Source organism: Cygnus olor, chromosome 9 (genome assembly GCF_009769625.2).
Source record: "Cygnus olor isolate bCygOlo1 chromosome 9, bCygOlo1.pri.v2, whole genome shotgun sequence".
NCBI lineage: Eukaryota > Metazoa > Chordata > Aves > Anseriformes > Anatidae > Cygnus > Cygnus olor.
Window position 1 is genome coordinate 10,197,989 of NC_049177.1, and position 17,680 is coordinate 10,215,668.

The 17,680-nt window shown below is 42.2% G+C and overlaps 1 protein-coding gene across 5 annotated transcripts in view; it reads left to right on the forward strand.

Annotated features, from left to right (window-relative positions):
- MAP3K13 (mitogen-activated protein kinase kinase kinase 13) overlaps positions 1-17,680 on the forward strand; it is a 74,628-nt gene that overhangs the window by 11,329 nt on the left and 45,619 nt on the right. For all 5 annotated transcript variants that reach the window (XM_040567160.1, XM_040567155.1, XM_040567158.1 and 2 more), the window contains exon 4: positions 15,404-15,549. The gene's annotated coding sequence lies outside the window, so the exon portion shown is untranslated. The remainder of the gene's footprint in view (positions 1-15,403; positions 15,550-17,680) is intronic.

Consider the following 17,680-nt stretch of genomic DNA (forward strand, 5'->3'; position numbering starts at 1 on the left):
GGCACGAGACGCAGCGCTTCCCTGGCTTCCCGTGGGACACCAGAGCACGCTGTGTTCGGAGCTGCCACTAGAGCAGGAGGTGTCAGCAGTTCCTGCCTGCCTCTAAGGACAGCTGACTGCTGCAGGTAGGGCTTCAGGACGGGAGAGCTGAGAGCTGTGCTCCTCCAGCCGCTGCTGCAGCCAAGTGGTGTCTGGGTGGTCGTGATTCCTTGCTGTCTCCTTGAAGAGGAGGCTTGCAGCCTGCGTGTGGGGCAGGGCACTTGGGTCTTTGTGCTCACTAGGAAGCTCGGTTGGGAGGGAACAGGGCACGTTGCCCTCTGGCCCATGCAGGTGCCACAAGACTGGCCTCCTGCGTGCATGTGCCCAGGTGAGGGATAACTGCTGGGTTCTGCTGAGGCTGTGATTTGTGTCTGTTTTTCATGTGGGTGAGACTGCAGAAGGCTTCTGTCCTAGGTGCAAGACCTCGGATAGGCATAGAGGTCCCCATTGGTTTATCTCCCTTGTCTTTCTATCCCTGATGTCATCACTCGTGGCCTTTTTGGATTGAAAATGCCTCAGTATTTTCTATGGACTGTTTGAACCATGGGCCAAGACCCACAAACTGGAAGGCGCTGTGCAGTGAGAATCAGGTGCCATCCTTGCTTTCTGTGGGAGAGGGACCGCTTCCAGGGCTGGGTGGCTGAGTCCAGTTTGGGGGAGCTCCCAGCCCGCGGGGGGCTGGAGCTGTGAAGGAAAATTGCAGAAACCTGCCATCTCCGAGGCATTGGCATCCCCTTCTGCCAAGGGGAGCTATTCCAGCCATCTCTAGAGAGGTTTGTGGAGATGTTAAGGGTTTCTTGTTACACGCTGGAAGTGTAACAGTTTAGTTGTGCAACAGTTGTGCAGTGCAACAGCCTGCGACAAATGCCAGGTTTCCTAGAGGAAGATCCATCGGACCCGTTGCCACGTTGAATTTATAGATGCTGCCAACATTGCTGCAGTGAATTTGCCAGCTTGGTTGGTAGAAATATGTAGACTTTGGGGGATGTTCCATTTGCTGCGTTGGGAACCATTTGTTTTGTGTCAACCATGTGTAAACTGTTACTGCTGGGAACTGGTAGCATTCACCTAGTGGTGAAGGGGCTGTACACTCAATACCAGGCCGAGACTTGCTGTTCTTAGAGCTGTTTTACACAGCCACTCCCTTTAATTAGCTCTCCATGAACAAAAATTTAGGAATCCCTGATCTGGGATATCTCTGTGCCAGGAGGAGTTAATAATTATATGTATTATAAATAAATATAATAAAAGAAAATAACCTTTCTTTTATTAAGATCCACTATTAAGAAAATCAGTTTTGGTAAGCAGAGCACATTGATCTGTCATTTAGTTTAGGCAATAACTGTGAACAACTTTTATCGCGTTGGAGGGGAAAAGGAAGTATTACTTAGGATTCTTGTCGTGTTTTTTTTCCTAGCTTCCTGACTATAACAGTTCTGTTTTTAAGGTATGTTTTTCCTACACTTACATATTGAGTGGCTGTAAATAAAAATATTTGATTACATTATGATCATGATTAGCTACATAGATACAGGAGAGGTGCAGCACTCCTTTCACTGTAAATTTGCCGGGTAGCATTATTTGTCTGCATGTTGTCTTACCAAATAAGAAAATACTGTTTCTCCAGCACTTTGCACTTGCCCTCTTGAAATAGAGTTACATTTCTATTAAACTAACATGTTTGATCAGCGCCACTGAGTAAAGGAGGAGCTCAGTATTACTGATAAGGTCCACAATAAATTTGTACTTAGTTTAATTAGCACCTGGCTCTGTCTCCGTTCTCTGGTGCATGAGTATTGCAGTACTGGTAGTTTAGAAATACCTGTGTTTGGAAAGGTGCTGAAGCCTTCAGCTCAGATGAGTTACCACAATTTATTTTTCCTTGAAATCTAAATGCTGTCTTTGAGTTGATGCATCTTTTTAATCTCAGGCAAAAGGGAGCTCTGGTTTTATCTTTTAATTTAAGCAACCTTGATAAAAAGAAGCCAGGTTATGCTGGAGTCAATGTGATGATAATCAATTCCTTCTGTTCTTAAGTCACAGTGAAAATGAAAAGAGCTACATTTACTGGCTGTTCTTCATGCCTTTTTGTACAGTCTAAAAGAAAATTAAGCTCTTTTGACCTTCATCTGACATGTGTAGTCAGCGAAGATGAGGGCAGAGAAAGGCTTTGTCAAAATAAATGAAGTCGATACCAGGCTTTCTAAAATTGTTACTAATGTTCTCCAGTATTATGCTGCAATTAAAGTCACAGCCTGTGAAGACAAGTGCAGGCAATCTCAGCTGCTATTTCGTCCACCAGCACATTTCTTGGTGTCAAGTTTTTGTTCTGTCTTTCAAGCACTCTGTCACAGGCATCATGAGCCACAGGCTCTAAACGGGTGCTCTGCTCCTTATGGCAACCTTTGTCATACGCTTCACCTGGAGTGTGATTGCACCTCCAGAAAACCAGCTGTCCTGGATCTGAGCAGAGCTGGCCGAAATCAGGAGCACTGGGATTTGGACAGAGCTGTGGCAGTGATATGCGTACATGGATCAAAAGAGTTTACTAGAGGGTTTAAACCTTAATGCTGTGTATATACCTTTACAACTACAGCTGTGTACCTTTTTTTGCAAGAGAGTTGTAATTTTCCATGACAGCGAGGAGTGATGAGTTCTCCCATAAACCACTAGAAAGAATACTGCTAAGATTAAAAAAAGATAAAAATAAAACAAAACTGCTTGCTGCTCCAATGGATCTACCAATTTGTTTCATTGTGTGTTTGCTAATGGCAAGGAAAGCTGGAGAGAGCTTCAGCTGCAAGTCCTCTGAGTTTAAGTTATGCTCACCTGGTCTGTATTGCAGCAAGGGCAGCGAATTTGTTCTTCCTGAGGTGTCTTCGTGGAGGAGATGATGAATTTGACAGCTCATGGCGCAGGGGACTAGTTCATTAGTTGATGATGGTGATCTGCATGCAAACTGAGGTACCTGCTAGCAGCAGGCATAGAAGTGGTGCTGTGTGCCTCTGCGGCTGCTGGGGGAGCTGGGAGCCCTGCAGGTGCATTTCCACGGTCACTTTTAGCTGTGGCCTCAGGGGAGGGGGTGAAAACCGGAGCGTGCACAGTTTCCCATGTGAAAACTGGTAGTGTGCGTGCTGCTGTTTCGTAGTCTGCGTTGCATCTGAAGAACTGAGCAGTGCGCTTGTAAACTGGTTGTGTTTTAACTGAGGTGGCAGTTGAGAAGGGGATGGCTTAATGTTTGCTTGGCAGAACGTTGCAGCAGTAGCAGAGGATGTTGCATTCTCTGTTTAGTTTCAGGTCTAACAAAACTCCTACCTAGTTATGCTTTGGTACATTCCTGCTTCTCTCCTCTATATTTCCTAGACAGCTGTGTTTGCACTGGCTGACTTATCCAAAAAGTGATTTTACTGGTATCGTTATTTGCTTTACCCTGTACTGATAGCAGCCTTCAGCCAGCTCTCTGTTTCGAGCGTCAGGATGGGCAAAGTACAGACTAGAAAATGAGCTTGTCCTGGGGAAGCATTGTACAGTACAGTACAACCTGGACAGTATAACATAGTGTTGAACTCAAATCATGGTGGATTGTTTTGGGTACAGACTCTGGGAAGTTGAAACCAGCCAGATTTTGCCTAATGGAAAAGTTAGAAAACTTAGCTAATGCAACGCAAAGGAAAGGCTTTTCTGGATGCTTTTTTCTTACAGAAGGTAACAGTGATTTACCTGTCATGCTGTCTCTTGCAGCTGGAACGACTGACAGTTTATAGGAAGTGCCATCTGAAAACTGCAGGTGATTTCCTTTCTCGCAGTATACCAAAGAGAGCTTCGCTTTGCTGTTTCAGCGACAGAAATGACAAAGCTCAGTAGTGGAGTTGTGATGTATGCTGCTACAGGTTTTCATTTTATTTTGCTCTGAAAAGAGCTTGTATCTTTGGTGGTACATGTGCTGTAATTTGCAAACTGCTACAGATGAGGCAAACCAAATTCTCTTTTTCATTGCTGTGAAAAATAGGATCGTACAGAAACACTTTGCATCCCCCAGAAGAATAAAAATGTGTTGGTGCAGTGGTATTGATGTTGGACATTGGATGATGCAAAGTTAAGGTCAGAGTTTGAGACTACCTAAAAATCCTTCACCCCCACTCGTTGTTGGGGAGGGTTGGAAGTCTAGCCTAGATTAAGACACTGCTGCTTCCACAGCCTCTGTTACCAGCTTTTGGAAGTCTGATCTTTCCATTGTATGCCAAAACCAACAGGTATGATTCTATGTTTTTATGTATGTACAAATTGCTAAGACTTCTGAAGTATTATGAATGCTTCAACATATTGCTTAAACAGATGAAAAAAACATGTTGCTTATGAAATAGCTATAGTTTTAGTGTTGGATAGAAATTTAGCTTACTGGGACGACTTGGGAAGAATGCTGTCAAATGAAGTTCTATGCATAGCAGCGAATGGAATTTTCTAAATTTTGTTTACAGAAGTATTTCTATGCAAAAAGAAAGCATATATATGTAGCAGTATGCAGTGGCTATAGACATATCCAGTAAAAATGGACAATTATATTAAACCATGAATTTAAGGGAGTGCTAGAGTGGTTGCCTGGGGCTTCAGTATGACTTTTCAGTGCTCTGGATAGTTAATATGGAATAGCCTTACTGCTAGGACAGAGGAGCCCAGAATAATTTTCCTTGTCCCAGTTAAGTCAAGAACTATTAGAGCAGTGGAAATAAGGTTTCAACAAGAGGGGGGAAAAAGGGTAAGCGAAGTGTCAGCTCTCACTCTCTCTAGTTACAGGGAAAAGTACACATGTACCAGAAGGCAGAACTGCAAGGAGTGTAAGTAGCAGTTACCAGTGGAAACAGAAATTAGGCTAGTGATGCCAAAGCACATAAGTGGATTAGGAATTATTTTCACTTTTTCTGGTCCTTAAAAAAAAAAAAAAAAGGCAAACTGTATGTGAATTTGCAGTAAGAGGGTAGGTCAAAGGAATACATGTTCTTCTGAGCTGCATGTCTGTCAGGAAAGGATTCCTCTCTGTTATCAAGTCTGACACTTGAGCCATTCAGAGTCATTTCTCTCCAATCCAGTACCACCGTGTCATGCTACACGGACTGTACAGGAGACCTACTGTGATCCGGTGGCATTGTTTCCCTGATGTTGGCAGCAGAAGAGGCACAGCAGCTTAGAAACTCTAGAAGCGACATCAAGTACTTTTCAACGTACCTTTCTCACCTCCTTTCCCTAAGGCATTATATCCCAAGACATGGCAGGAGAAGAACATTTGATTGTATGACGCTGCAATAGAAGTAAAATTTCTGAGCAGCTTATTCAAGGACCAGGAGCTCGGAAGATGGGCGTGTTTGTGTGAGAGGTTTCTTCAGGCTTCTCACTGCAACACCTGGGAGGTACTCCGTAAGCAGAATTTCTAGTCTCTTTTTGAAGTGCAGATGTACCAAGAACACTGGAAGGAATGAAAGGGTGTAACACAGAAGGTCAGGAACGGGTCAAAACAGTCCCATAGATGACTGCATGTGGCGGGGCTGTTTGCTCTGTAGCCGTGACCAGTGACCATTTTGCTTCTTAGCTGTTAGCCTTCTAGCCTAAGCTGATGATCAGTAGGCTGCCTGTTTGAAGAAGTGGGGCTGTTGACTAAAGAAAAAGATATTCCACTATACTCTTCTTTACAAGGAACCAGCATCGTGCTGAGGGTTTATCTGCAGGAATAATTTCTCATCGTGGTGTATCGTTATTCTCCCATCAGCAGAGAGGCTGATACTTGGAAGTTGTGAATTTGAAAAATTACTAAATCCTTTCATGGCTAACACTTGTCTCTTACCCATGCAGACTGTTGATGTGTCAAAATCCTTTCAAAAAGGGACAATTTTTGGCATTGGGATTAGTTTTTGTAGTTCTCAAAATATGTATGGTCCTGTGCAGCTGAGATTTGTTACCTGTACAATGCATTGGCTTTTGAACTATTCAGAGACTCTTTCTGTATTGCCTCCCGATGATGCATGTGGGCAGGAAGAAGTTTGATCAACCCATTGCTTACACAGAAGATACAAGGCAAGCCCAAAGGGGAGGCAGAAGTGAGTATTAAGTGTTCTCAGCTGGCTCTTCTAATCGTCTAAAGAAAATTGTCCTTTATGTCATCCCAGATGATGATATTCACAAAAGCCAACCTAGAAAATCATACCTGTATTAGGTACCTACTGTCTGCAGTCAAAGTCTTTTGTGCCTTTATCTTGATTACCTTTGTTACCTTGGGCACTTGGCACAAGAAAAAAAGCCACATCATTCTGATCGCTTCGTGTTTCCTCTCAAAAACATGTTGGAAACATTACCTGAGCTGTGTTGAACCTCTGAAGTAGAATTTGGTCTTTCTGGGAATCATTTGAGAGCGAGTGATTGCCTGGAGCAGTGGAGTAGACACTGAAGCTGCAAGAGCAGAGACCTTGGTATCAAAGGCCACCTGCTATTGCTCTTCTTCTCTTCAGCCTTAAAGTTCACTGGGTCACAAACTGAGCTCGTCATCTTCCTGTACAATGGGTAGCGGTTCTTCAGAAGACGAACAGGGCAGTTTCTCAAGGATTATTTCATATTCATGTCCCATCCAGAAATCTCCTTTTTGGATGCTCCCTTTCCTACTTTATTAGCTTTGACCTTCGGGTTTGCAACCCAGCTTCCACAGTTATTTGGTAGGAGTAAAATAGACATCTCATAATAGAACATAAACTGTTTTTTTCCACAGATTGCTTTCTATTGATCAGCTGATGTGAAGAATTTCTTATGAAAAACTAAAGAAACTCCTGAACATTATCTGCTTGAAGGGAATGGGGAAAAATGTTTGACAGACCATACTGATGTGGCTGATGTTAAACAATGCTCTGCAAATGTGTTTCCTGTTCATGGTGTGCGTTTTGTTACGTATGCTCAGTCAGAAATACCTTCCTAGCATGCTAGGATTGTATGTCTGGAGTGAACTCAATCGATGTAAAACTGAAAGAAAAATGCTAACGAGCATCACTGTCCACGTGCAGGTCTGCAGGCCTGTGGCTGGCTGCAGATGTTCTGGTAATGTACGCTGATATGGCACGGCCGTACCCTTGGATCTGAAGCACAAAGGACAGAGCACCTGTTTAGCCATTTTGCTTTTAATTACCTTCAGGAGTTGTGTAGGGTTGTTTTAAAATGTTTTTCTTGTTCAACCCATTTTCTTCAGCTTAAATGGAAGCACAGGAATCCCATGGGTGTTACAAGACGGCCCCTTCACGGCGACCTAGGTTCAGGTACTGCAGTATGTGCAAGGCACAGTCATTTTTCATTTTTGTTCGCTGCTTGGCACAAGAGAGACTCCCCCAGCCCCCAACTGCTGCCAACAATTAAAGACAGTTACCAGTCCCCAGCGGGAATAAGTGTTTTCAGCCAATATTTACAGCCTGTTCTGTCCTGGAAGAATGGAGCTATCGCTGCTATTGTCAGCTGGAGATGTAGGGAGACTTCCTTTTGGCTCTTTGGTGAGAAATAATATGTAAAATACGGTTCTGGTGGTGGCTGTTAGCTTTATTGATTGCCCAAGAAGCACTGCAAGAAGGCGTTGCATAGCTACGGGTTTCCCTAGCTCAAGCTAATTAGTGTATTTGATTTCTTCTGAGTCCTGATGGGTGAGTAACCTTGGTCACCTTCATCCCGGTGAGGAAGGATCCTCCCTGTGCTTGCACGTCACAGGGTATGACTGAGGCCAAGCCTCCGGGAGGAGTGTTTTGGGTCGGTCGATGAGCTACTTCCTTGGAATATGTTCTCTTCTGCAGCTTCTGCATGTGGGCAACATCCTCAACTGGTGTCTGATAAGATACAGGATGACTGTTTAATATGCTGAATGCCATTTATCTTAATATTAAGAGTTTCTCATGAGAAAATAGCGTGATTGTCTCACAGGAGATTGCTATTACAATAGAACCGTATCGTAATCTGTCAATATAAATCTTTAATGTTTTCTGTCACTCGAGCAGCCTGGCACACCCGCGGTTTGGTTGTTATCTGTATCTTATTCAGTACTTGGCCTCTTTCTCTGGAGGCCTGCAGAGGTTGCCATTCCGTAGGAAGAAGCACCGTGTCACATCAGCTTTTGGGAAGCTGAACATTCATAGTGGCCAGCAGTGCAACTGGGGGTCCTTTTGTGTTGGCAGTAGTACGCCCCTGTGTAAGGTGGGTGTGGAAGAGCCAGGGATGTTGTCTTGGTTTGTGAGCTTGTTGCCAGCAGCTAATTGCGGAGAAAAAGAGACTTCTGATGTGGGTGTGCTTGCAACACTTAATTTTGTCTTTGTAGGTTAATTGTGGTTTTGCTGTGGGTTTCTGTTTCTTCATTTTTCTTTCTCTACCTCAGGAGAGAAGGAAACTGCACGTTGAACCTGCTTCTGAAGCTCGTGGTCACTTTCTAAAATATACTCCCAGCCTTGAGGAGAGTGCAAAATATGAAAATACCAGTGTATGTGCTTCAAAAAATGTTACTACTTTTAAAAGAGCAGACCTGTACTTGTTAATGACCCGCACTTGTTGTGTGGAGGATTTCCAAAGGCCGGACAGGTTTCATTATGCTCAGCGGCATTTGTAGCTTGTTACTTCATAGCCTGCCTCTGTGTTCAGCTGTGTGAGGGGTTAGGAAAGCCAAGCACACGGCTTTCCTGCTCTTCTTCTGATGCTCTCCCATTTGCTGCTTGGGGGGAACAGAAATAATTTTAATGAAATACAGTCACGCTGCTGGGGTGGAAGCTGGGGCTGACTGAGCCTTTGATTTCAGTGAAGCTGGGATTTCTCTTTAGGCTTGGAGACTGGGAGGATGACTGGGTATGCTGGTGGGGATGGCAGAGGAGAGAGAGGCAGTTGTATGAATTTTGGCAAGTGGATGTAAAAACAGGAAAAAGAACTAAGTTTGAGATGTAAAAGGTATAAATAGGGAAGGGAAATGGGCTGCTCTTTGACAATAGAGCCAAAAGAAGCAGATAATGGTGATCAGGTTACAGTCTGGGGGAGGTAAAAGCAAAAAAAAAAAAAAAAAAAAAAAAAAAAAAAAAAAAGAAAAATGGAGGTAGAGATCTCCGTGGTTGTCAGGGAATGTGTTCATTTCGTTTTTAGGATAAGCCATTTTAGTCATTAAGAAACACTAATCAGCAACTCTTCTCCCCTCACAAGTTCATTTAACCAGTCTGAGCCCATTCCTTAGTGGGATGGGAGTAACTCAAGGAAATGATGGGGAAAGGGTGATCCTTACTGATGGATTTTATTTGCAAGGCAAATCGCACAGGCAGAAAATGATTCCTTTTTTTAGGAGAAGTGTTGCTAGAGGAATAGTTCCTGTTGGGTCCCTTTTCTGCTCACTGGCCTCTGTGGATTCAGTTTCTTCAGTATTTCTGCATGCATCTTCATTCCCTGTTTCCAGTTTCTCTGTGTTCTTAGCAGGTAACATGGTGCCCTTAATTGGGGATGAGCAGCGCTTTCTGTTTGGTAAGGTGCAGTGCAACAGCTGTGTTCTTAGGGCTGTTATCCCCAGCACTGTGCCAAACTGTCCAAGCTGTGAAATCGAGGTACTGGCTTTAGAGCTCTGTGTATGTTGCTAGCCATTGTGCTGCTGTGTTGTGCCAGGTACAAAGATCTCTCTGCTCTTTTTCTCCTATTTTATTTTTATACTTAGGTTTTCACTTTGTGTCATGTAGAAATCAAAGGAGGTGTATGTAGTTCAGCAGCAGAAGAACCATGCTTACTATGAATCGGCTGCTTTGCACAATAAACATTTTGGGGGCCAGAGACTCAAGCCTTTCAACCTCCTACAGTGCGATGTCTTTTTTTTCTTCATACTTTGACACAGCTCCTGCAAGAAATGTATACAGTTACCTTCCACTGGCCTCTCTCCCTTACAGCCCATCTTTCCTTTTCCGCTTTTTTCCTTAAATGGTGAGAAGCCATCAGGTTAAGTAATATTTAATATTCCTTTGAGTTGGAAGCTTTCATCCCACTCTGAGCAGAGATCTGGCCTCAGTTATTTGTACCTTTATGTGCTTTTAGCAGTCTAGTTACAGCGAGGTGGTGTAATTGTGTAGGAGCTCCTTACTCCTCTGACCAGGAAACACAATGGTGCAGCATATTATCTGCTGACACTGCAAGCTGTGTTGACTGGCTCGGTTTCTGTGGAGAGCAGTCAGGTACCTTCAGAGGTTTGGATGTTATCTGTGGGCTGCTCTGTTGTCTGGAGCCTGGGGGCAAATCTGGGCAGTGGTTCTCTGTTTCTCGGGCACACTAGAAGGGAAGAAAACTTCTGCAAAACAGAGGTTTGTCTCTGAACCTAGGCAGAGGCTTTTACAGGAACCAAGAGATGTCACAAGTGTTCAGTCTTCCCTGCAGCAGCATAGTCTACTTCTCTGATTTACCTTTTTTAGCTTGAAACGGTGCTGCATGGATGCTAAAAACCCACGCTCCTAAAATAGATAGAGTAGAACAAGCACTTCACTGATGACACTTCTCCAGGAGAGGAGAGGGAGAAGGTAACAATGTACAGATGGCAGATATTAGTCATGTCACTTAATATATCTGAAGACCTCAGATACCATCAGCACAAAGGTGGCGGAGGAACCTGGAGGGAATGAGACCTCCTAACAAACCGGGCGGGTTATTAGAGGTGCACTGGGTACGGATATGAGACCTGAGGAAATGAGCGGACTTCCAGCCAACTGAGCAAAACAACGAAGAGCGTGCTCGCAGAGGCTCGAAGCGCTCGATGGATCCCAAGCCTGCTTTTACCTGCCTGTTTGCAAAGCTGTTCTCCTGTACGTTTGACAGGTCTCTCAGAGCATCTCTCCGGGGAGTTCCCGTGCTTACAATGCAGCTGTCTGTGCAGAAAGGCTGGTACAAAGGTTCGCTACCTCCAAAATAAGTGATTTTTTCCAATATAAATATTGATTTGAATGGTGTTATTCTAGCTTTTACGGTAATGAGTGCTGTACAGAAGCTGCTTGTTCTTTTCACGTAGTATCTACGCTGCCAGCATGCACCTTGCAGTCCAATTTGGCTGGCTCAGCATCCCCTCACTTCCTCAGGTCACACATTGGCCTTGGCCCAGTTGGCAGTCAGCTCATGGAAGAGCCTCCGAGGTGCCACTGCCTGCTGATTTGCTGGGAACACATCTTGTAAATGCGATACAAAGTATGTATATCCGCTTGTACCTAAGTGGCTTCCAGCAGACTTGACCCCACGGAGCAAGCAGGCCGCTGAAGTCCCTGCGGAGGCATCGTGGGAGAAGTGCATCGTTTCCAGTTGCTTGCTCTGATTGCATTGTTTGTATAATTATTCGCTTTAAAGCCAGTGGGTGCGAGAGGCTGCGTGGCTGTGGGCACAAGAGGGTAGGAAGGGGGAGTGCAGCTGTGGGCGCGTTGGATTTCCCCGTGCATAGAAGGGGTCACGAGAAATCACAGCACGGGGCTGATTTCCCCATCTGTTTTTTTTTTTTTTTTTTGACAAATCTTCAGCAACAGAGGCTGAATGTGTGCTCTCCTTGTGTTTTTCCCCTTTTGTTTCACCTTTTTGGTGTTTGTTTATGAAGAGAGCTGCTCTCCTGAATGTACTCCCGTCTCTTTTTGCGCTTGTGCTCAGTCACCACCGTTAAATGACAATACTGCTCAATATTTGCTGTTAATTGAGAGAGGCAGCAGCTGCTGGTATGCGGCTTCAGCCAGGATGAATTAGTAATAAGTCTGTAACTTGTTTTATTTTTCTTTCCTGGTTTAAAGTTGCATCAGCCCTTTACAGGTCAGTAGCTTGCTTGGGATAGAAATCAAAGATCATAGCAGGCCTTAATTGAGGACTTGATTTTGTTTCTGTTTCCCAGTGAGTTGTCGTAGCACTGTGATAAATTTGGCAACAGGAATAAAATTGCACTGTATTTAAAGACTAAACTTAAAGATTTTGGGTTAGTTTTTTCCACCCTGTGTGGCAGTGTGAATGTAGCAGGCAAAGCTAGCTCCTGCTTTGAAAGAAAGCATTTTTGTTGCTTTCCCACTGGCTTCCAGAGGTATTTGCAGTTATGGTTTCTCTGAACAGGAGTTTGGTTCATCTCTCTTTGCTGGATGGCACTGCAGGTCATGGTGTATTAGTGTTCGGCTCCTGCTGGAGGGACCCAGCAGCAGGAGGGCGAACATGAATTCAACATTTTCCTTGTGCTTCCTGTGCTTTTTTTTTGCCATGAAAATGTGTCGTTTAACCTTTGAAAACTTACTGATAAGCTGTTATCAGCCAGCAGTTAAAATAACAAACCCTCCCACCTCGCGAGTTGGGACAGGAACTTCCCAAGGCTTCAAGGCCTGGGTATTGTACAAGAACAATATCAATCCAGGGAGAGTAACAAGGCTGGGGACAAAGTTTAGTCTCTGAAGAAATTGGCCCCAGTTACTATTTTCATGGTGTTTGTGCAGTCTTCCCTGTAAGTATGTATTTTGCACGAAATATTTTATTTTGCACTAGATATGGTCATGATAGTGCAAAGCCACGGTAAGGTGGTGGGCAGCATCTTGAACAGATCTCAAATTGAACACGGGAAACGAAATCCTAGCTCTGTTGAGAACAATGCTAACAGTCACAGCTCGGCTTTCACCACAAGCAGGAGAATTTCAAAGCAAATAATGTTTTGTTTGTTCAGTTCTTTAAACAAAATACATCTGCAAGGGATGGTGTTTGAACCAAATACTCAGAATTCTGCTGGTATTTTGTTAGGATGAGAAATACTAGATTGAAAGGAATATTTGGGTCTGTGATGGTTATCCTAAAGGGGAAAAATCTAACCACCAGGTATGTTTTGTAATTTGTTTCCGGTGTGTATGGTTCTCTATATTACATATAATTGGTTTTGTATTTGTTCTACAACAAAAATAACAATTTTTACCAAGGGCATAAGTGCATTTATGCATTGTTAAGAGTTTAAATCTGTGATACTGTCTTGTTTTGTGTATTGGCTTACAGGTGCATAAAATCTTTCAAGTTAAACCTGGCAGGCAATGTGTTAAAGCTGATAGAACACTATACAAAGCTGTAGTAAATACAGGTGCAGGAAGAACAAAACTCATCTGGTGGTAAAAGGCCTCAGGCCCCTAAAATCTTGTCTCCTCTAGGGTACTGACAATTCCTACCTTTGCTAGCAGTTATAAAACGATGTTTTATAATCTTAGGAAGCTGTAATTTTCACGTGAAATTCAATAATATATTCCAGTGGCATTCTTCCAGCTTCAGGCATCTTCAGGCTAGTGTTTTTTAAGAACATCTCTCCAATTTAATGTGCTGTTTTAGCTGTACTGTAATCAAATGCAATCTTTCCCGATTTTGTATGTTTCTGATTCTCAGTTATGCATTATTGTTTCATCTGTAGCATCTACCTAAGTGTTTTTTTCTTAAGCAAGAAAATACATTTTGGGGTGTGTACGCACAGATATATGTCCATGATTCCTGTCTTTAAAACCGTGGTAAAAATTGTGATTGCCAGCTTTTGGGACTTCTCTCCTTGATTTCATGCAATCACCAAGTGATTTTCTTGTAAATAAAAACAACCATCTATATTTTAATATATAAAAAGGTTTAAACTCTAAAAATGATCTAATAAACCTGTTCAAATGTGATGCTCTGTCCTTCCGTACCTCTTTTGGAAGGAGTTATTAACAGCAATGTGCTAATTAGGAATTAGACTGTATACCTGTGTAGCGTGCTTCCCTATTTCTAGTTTATTTTTTTATTTTTATTTACTTTTTTTTTGCTAGCTGCTTGGCCTGGTCTGTAGCAAGGTGTATAGATGTTCTGCTGCTTTGCCGTGGTCAGCTGCCCGCACTTCTAAGGAGCTTGGATGCTGTGTGTTTGGTGCTCTTACTCCTGTTGTGTCCCCACCTCGCTCTCAGGACGTGTCTGTGTGGCATGGTCCTGGTGCCAGCCGGTGCTTCTGTGCAGCTGTGTGGGCACCAGCCCCTACAAGAACACCGCTCGTGCCGATGACCAGTTGTTTCCACGTGAGAAGGTACAGCAGAGCTTCGGTGATTTGGAGGTTTTATTTTTCTTTACAAACTGCTGAGCGAAGTGGGAGAAGTCCTCCAGGAGCATCGCCTCAAATAACAGTGTGAAAGCAGAGCTGTAGCACAGCTTCAGAGCACTGGAAGAGTCACCTGCTGCTGCTGGTGGTGAGGGATGGGAACGGCTGAACAGATTTACTGCAGCTGTGCGTCTCTTAGGGCCAGTGTTGGTGCATTGCCTCCAGGATGGTGCTTGAAGTGGGAATTACTGTGCTAATAAATGATTAAAACAGGCCTGGTACAGGTCAACAGTGATTGCAGGTTGGGACTTTTGTGCGTGTATATTGCTGTTGTCGTCATCCTCCTTTCAGGAGACCAAATAATAGCCTCTGAATGTAGCTTAACCTTGAATTCACAGTCTTTCTTGTTGGGAGTGTGGAATTGCCTTTGCTGTTTAATTTGCCACAAAAACAGTGAATATAAAGAATTAGTTGTGCTAGCATCGTTGAATCCCTCTTTCAATGTTGTAGTAATGTTGATGTGTCTGTGGTGATTAAGGATCCAAGAAAAACAATGTCTGCAGGTAGAGCTAATCTCTCTTTAAGACTACCTGCTTCACTTTTCATATTACAGGCTAGTATCAGCCAGTTCTGTAGTTTCAAGGTGTTGATTATTTCTAATGATATGAAGAACCACACTAAGTCTTGCAATCTTTTAGACTTCTGTGGGATGGGAAGAATATACAGTAGGCTCAGGCCTGGAATTCTCAAAATCTGTTGTCTCTTTGCTTGTGTGTTTGTGACACTAAGAGAAATAATGGTATGAGGAGTTGTAATCTGTGTTGGAAGACTATAATAGCTTAAGCTTTTCCTAAAATTTGCTTATAATGAGGGAAATAACTTGGAGTGTTAGTATAAAATTAAGTGGAAAAAATCATTAATAGATTATCTGGAAGTGTTATTTTAAAATCTAACCCAATCCATAGTAATATATATATTGTGTGTGTGTATATTTAATATGGAAATCTGTGAGCTCTTTTATGGGAGCTGCTTGCTTAATTTAAAATAAAATTGTACTGTAAAAGGATTATAAGGTGTATGCCTGTGCTGAGAAAGGATGTGCTAAATGTTATGAGGTGTTTTTCTACTCCTAGGTTTCATCCTTTTTGAAAGTGCATACTTTATTTTGGATGTTTTCTGCTGCATTTAAATGTACCACGCAACATCAGGATATGCTAATAGGATGTTTTGGATGGATCTTAGGAACATTTATTTAAATAAGTTTTTGTTCAATAGGATTCTGAGTTTTCTTACTGCTTTTCTTTCTAGAGAAAAGAATTCAGTGCTGGACTGTCTTGAACATTACTCATGGTGCAACTTCAGAGAGCAGCTTGATTTATCTGACTTGAAGAGGAGGCACATGTGCAGTAAGCCAAGAGGACATGGGCTTTCAGTGCATCTGGAAAAATGATCAGGTATCAGCAGTTGTTTATGCTTGAACTGTAGTAACTAGTCAGAAACTTGAGGAGGCATGAAACAAAAGAGCACTCACTCCTGCAGTTATCCTTACGTTTTAGATGTTCTTTGCTTTCCAAAGGTAGGGATTAGGTAAGTTGACCATCTTGTTTTATATTATGTCCATAGCCATTTCACTGCTAAGTATGCTCACTTGCAATAGCTCAGCTGCAGGACATCTGATGGGATCCAGTTCAGATTCAACTTGTGAGTGACCAGGAAGCAATGGGTGCCAAAGGAATGTTTCCATAGCCTGGGTTGAATTTAATCATAAAGTGTTCAGATTTTTCAAATGTAACTTGAACTCTGAGAGCTTTTGAATCTATTCAGTCAAATTTATTGGTGTTGTGAGGGGACAATTCCGATATATTATTTTTCTATTGTTTTAAGTACTCTTTCATTGTACTTGCTGTGGTAATCGGCTGCTTTTTGGAGAAAGCAGATTTCCTCACAGGAATCCACACTGTTTTAGCCTGAGTAGAGATACCAGGGAAGTTCCAGCAAATGCAAAGAACAGTGGTTCACATTGAAATTGTAGCAGGTTATAGGCTAAATAATTCTAAAATGATAGGTTTTTAGCTATTTGTTTGTTTTCAAGCAGCTGTTCATCATCTCTAAAATAAGGTCAAATGTTTAATGTAGTATCAAACTGTCCGGTGTGATCAGGGACATGGTGAACATGTGAAATCGAGCTTACCTGTCTTCCTATTAAAAACGGTGTAATTTTAGCACAAGTTAAGCTTGCGGCTGCAGGTCGTTCTTGTGTCGTTCTTCTGCATTGCACGAGGGGTTGGACTAGATGGTCAGAGCAGTTCTTTGGTGTTCAGGTGTGCTATTTTCCCCCCTCTGTCTGCAAATCAAATTTTTGCTATTGCTTTTGAAACTTGAAATAAATGGCAGAAAGTTCTTCTCATATTCTCTAATCTAATGCATCTGTGTGAGCTTGTGATACTTTTCTGTAATGTGTATTGCCTTCTGTTTTAGCATGATACATGACGTTTTAGGTACTGCTATTTTTAAGAATGTCATCCCTTGAATCTGTCATGTATGCAGTGTTTTTAGCAAATTCTATATATTTAAAAACTAAATGGTAAAACTGGTGTATTACCAGGGTTGCTCTGTAAGTGCTCACTTAAAATTGGCCTTTGGTTTTGAAGTGGGAAGTGCTTGATATATTTGTCTGTGATGGTATTCAGATTATTTTTATTCCCTTTTGTCATTACTGTCAGAAATTTACTTTGTTTGACTTCTGCTAACCAAGTTAAAAATGCTTTTGAAAGCACACACAATTAGTAATTTCGGAGAAATTGCATTAGTCAAATTTTCATTGTATTTTATTTTTATTAAAGGAGAGTATTTGACATTTCAATTGTGAGCATAGGTATGTGTGAAGAACCCTGAAAAGGAGCAAATCGTATAATCGTTCTGTAATCTTTGGGAATTAAGTTTTGAGGAATATTGTCAAAAAAAATTAGTGTTTTCTTTACAAACACTAGCAGAGAAATCATTTATTCTCGTCTTTAACTGTAAAAATATCTTAGTTTTCTTCAGTTAGTGGATGGATATATGCGTAAGGGAAGAAAACTTTTCAGTCTCAAGGAGACAAAATGTTTTTCTTTAAATTTTCTTTACATTTGTATGATGTTTCTCTTAAGTAGATACTTCATGCAGATAATAGTAGACATAAGTTTTAGGAGGTAATTGAGCCACCTGTGTGAAGGCTTGCAGGAGCATGCATGATGGGGCTACGTTTTGGGATTTGTTTAATAAAAAATCTCAATTTTTTGTCTGTGACGGGTGGCATGTGCTGTAGGGGCAAAGTATCCATATATTTAGTCTCTGTCTATCATGTTATGGATTATAATTCAGGTGAAGTATTTTACTGAAGAATTAAATTTTCCCTTGATTTAAACCTGATTTCATTTCAATGAAAGCAATTAGTTGCGTGAACTACCCTGCCCTTGCTTCATCAACAACAATTTATCAGTTTCTTCATCAGCATTGCTGCTTCTTTTTATTTATTTTATTCAGTTAATAGAGAAGACACTCTATATTGAAGTGCTGAATGCACAGTAGTGGTGTAACGGGGGA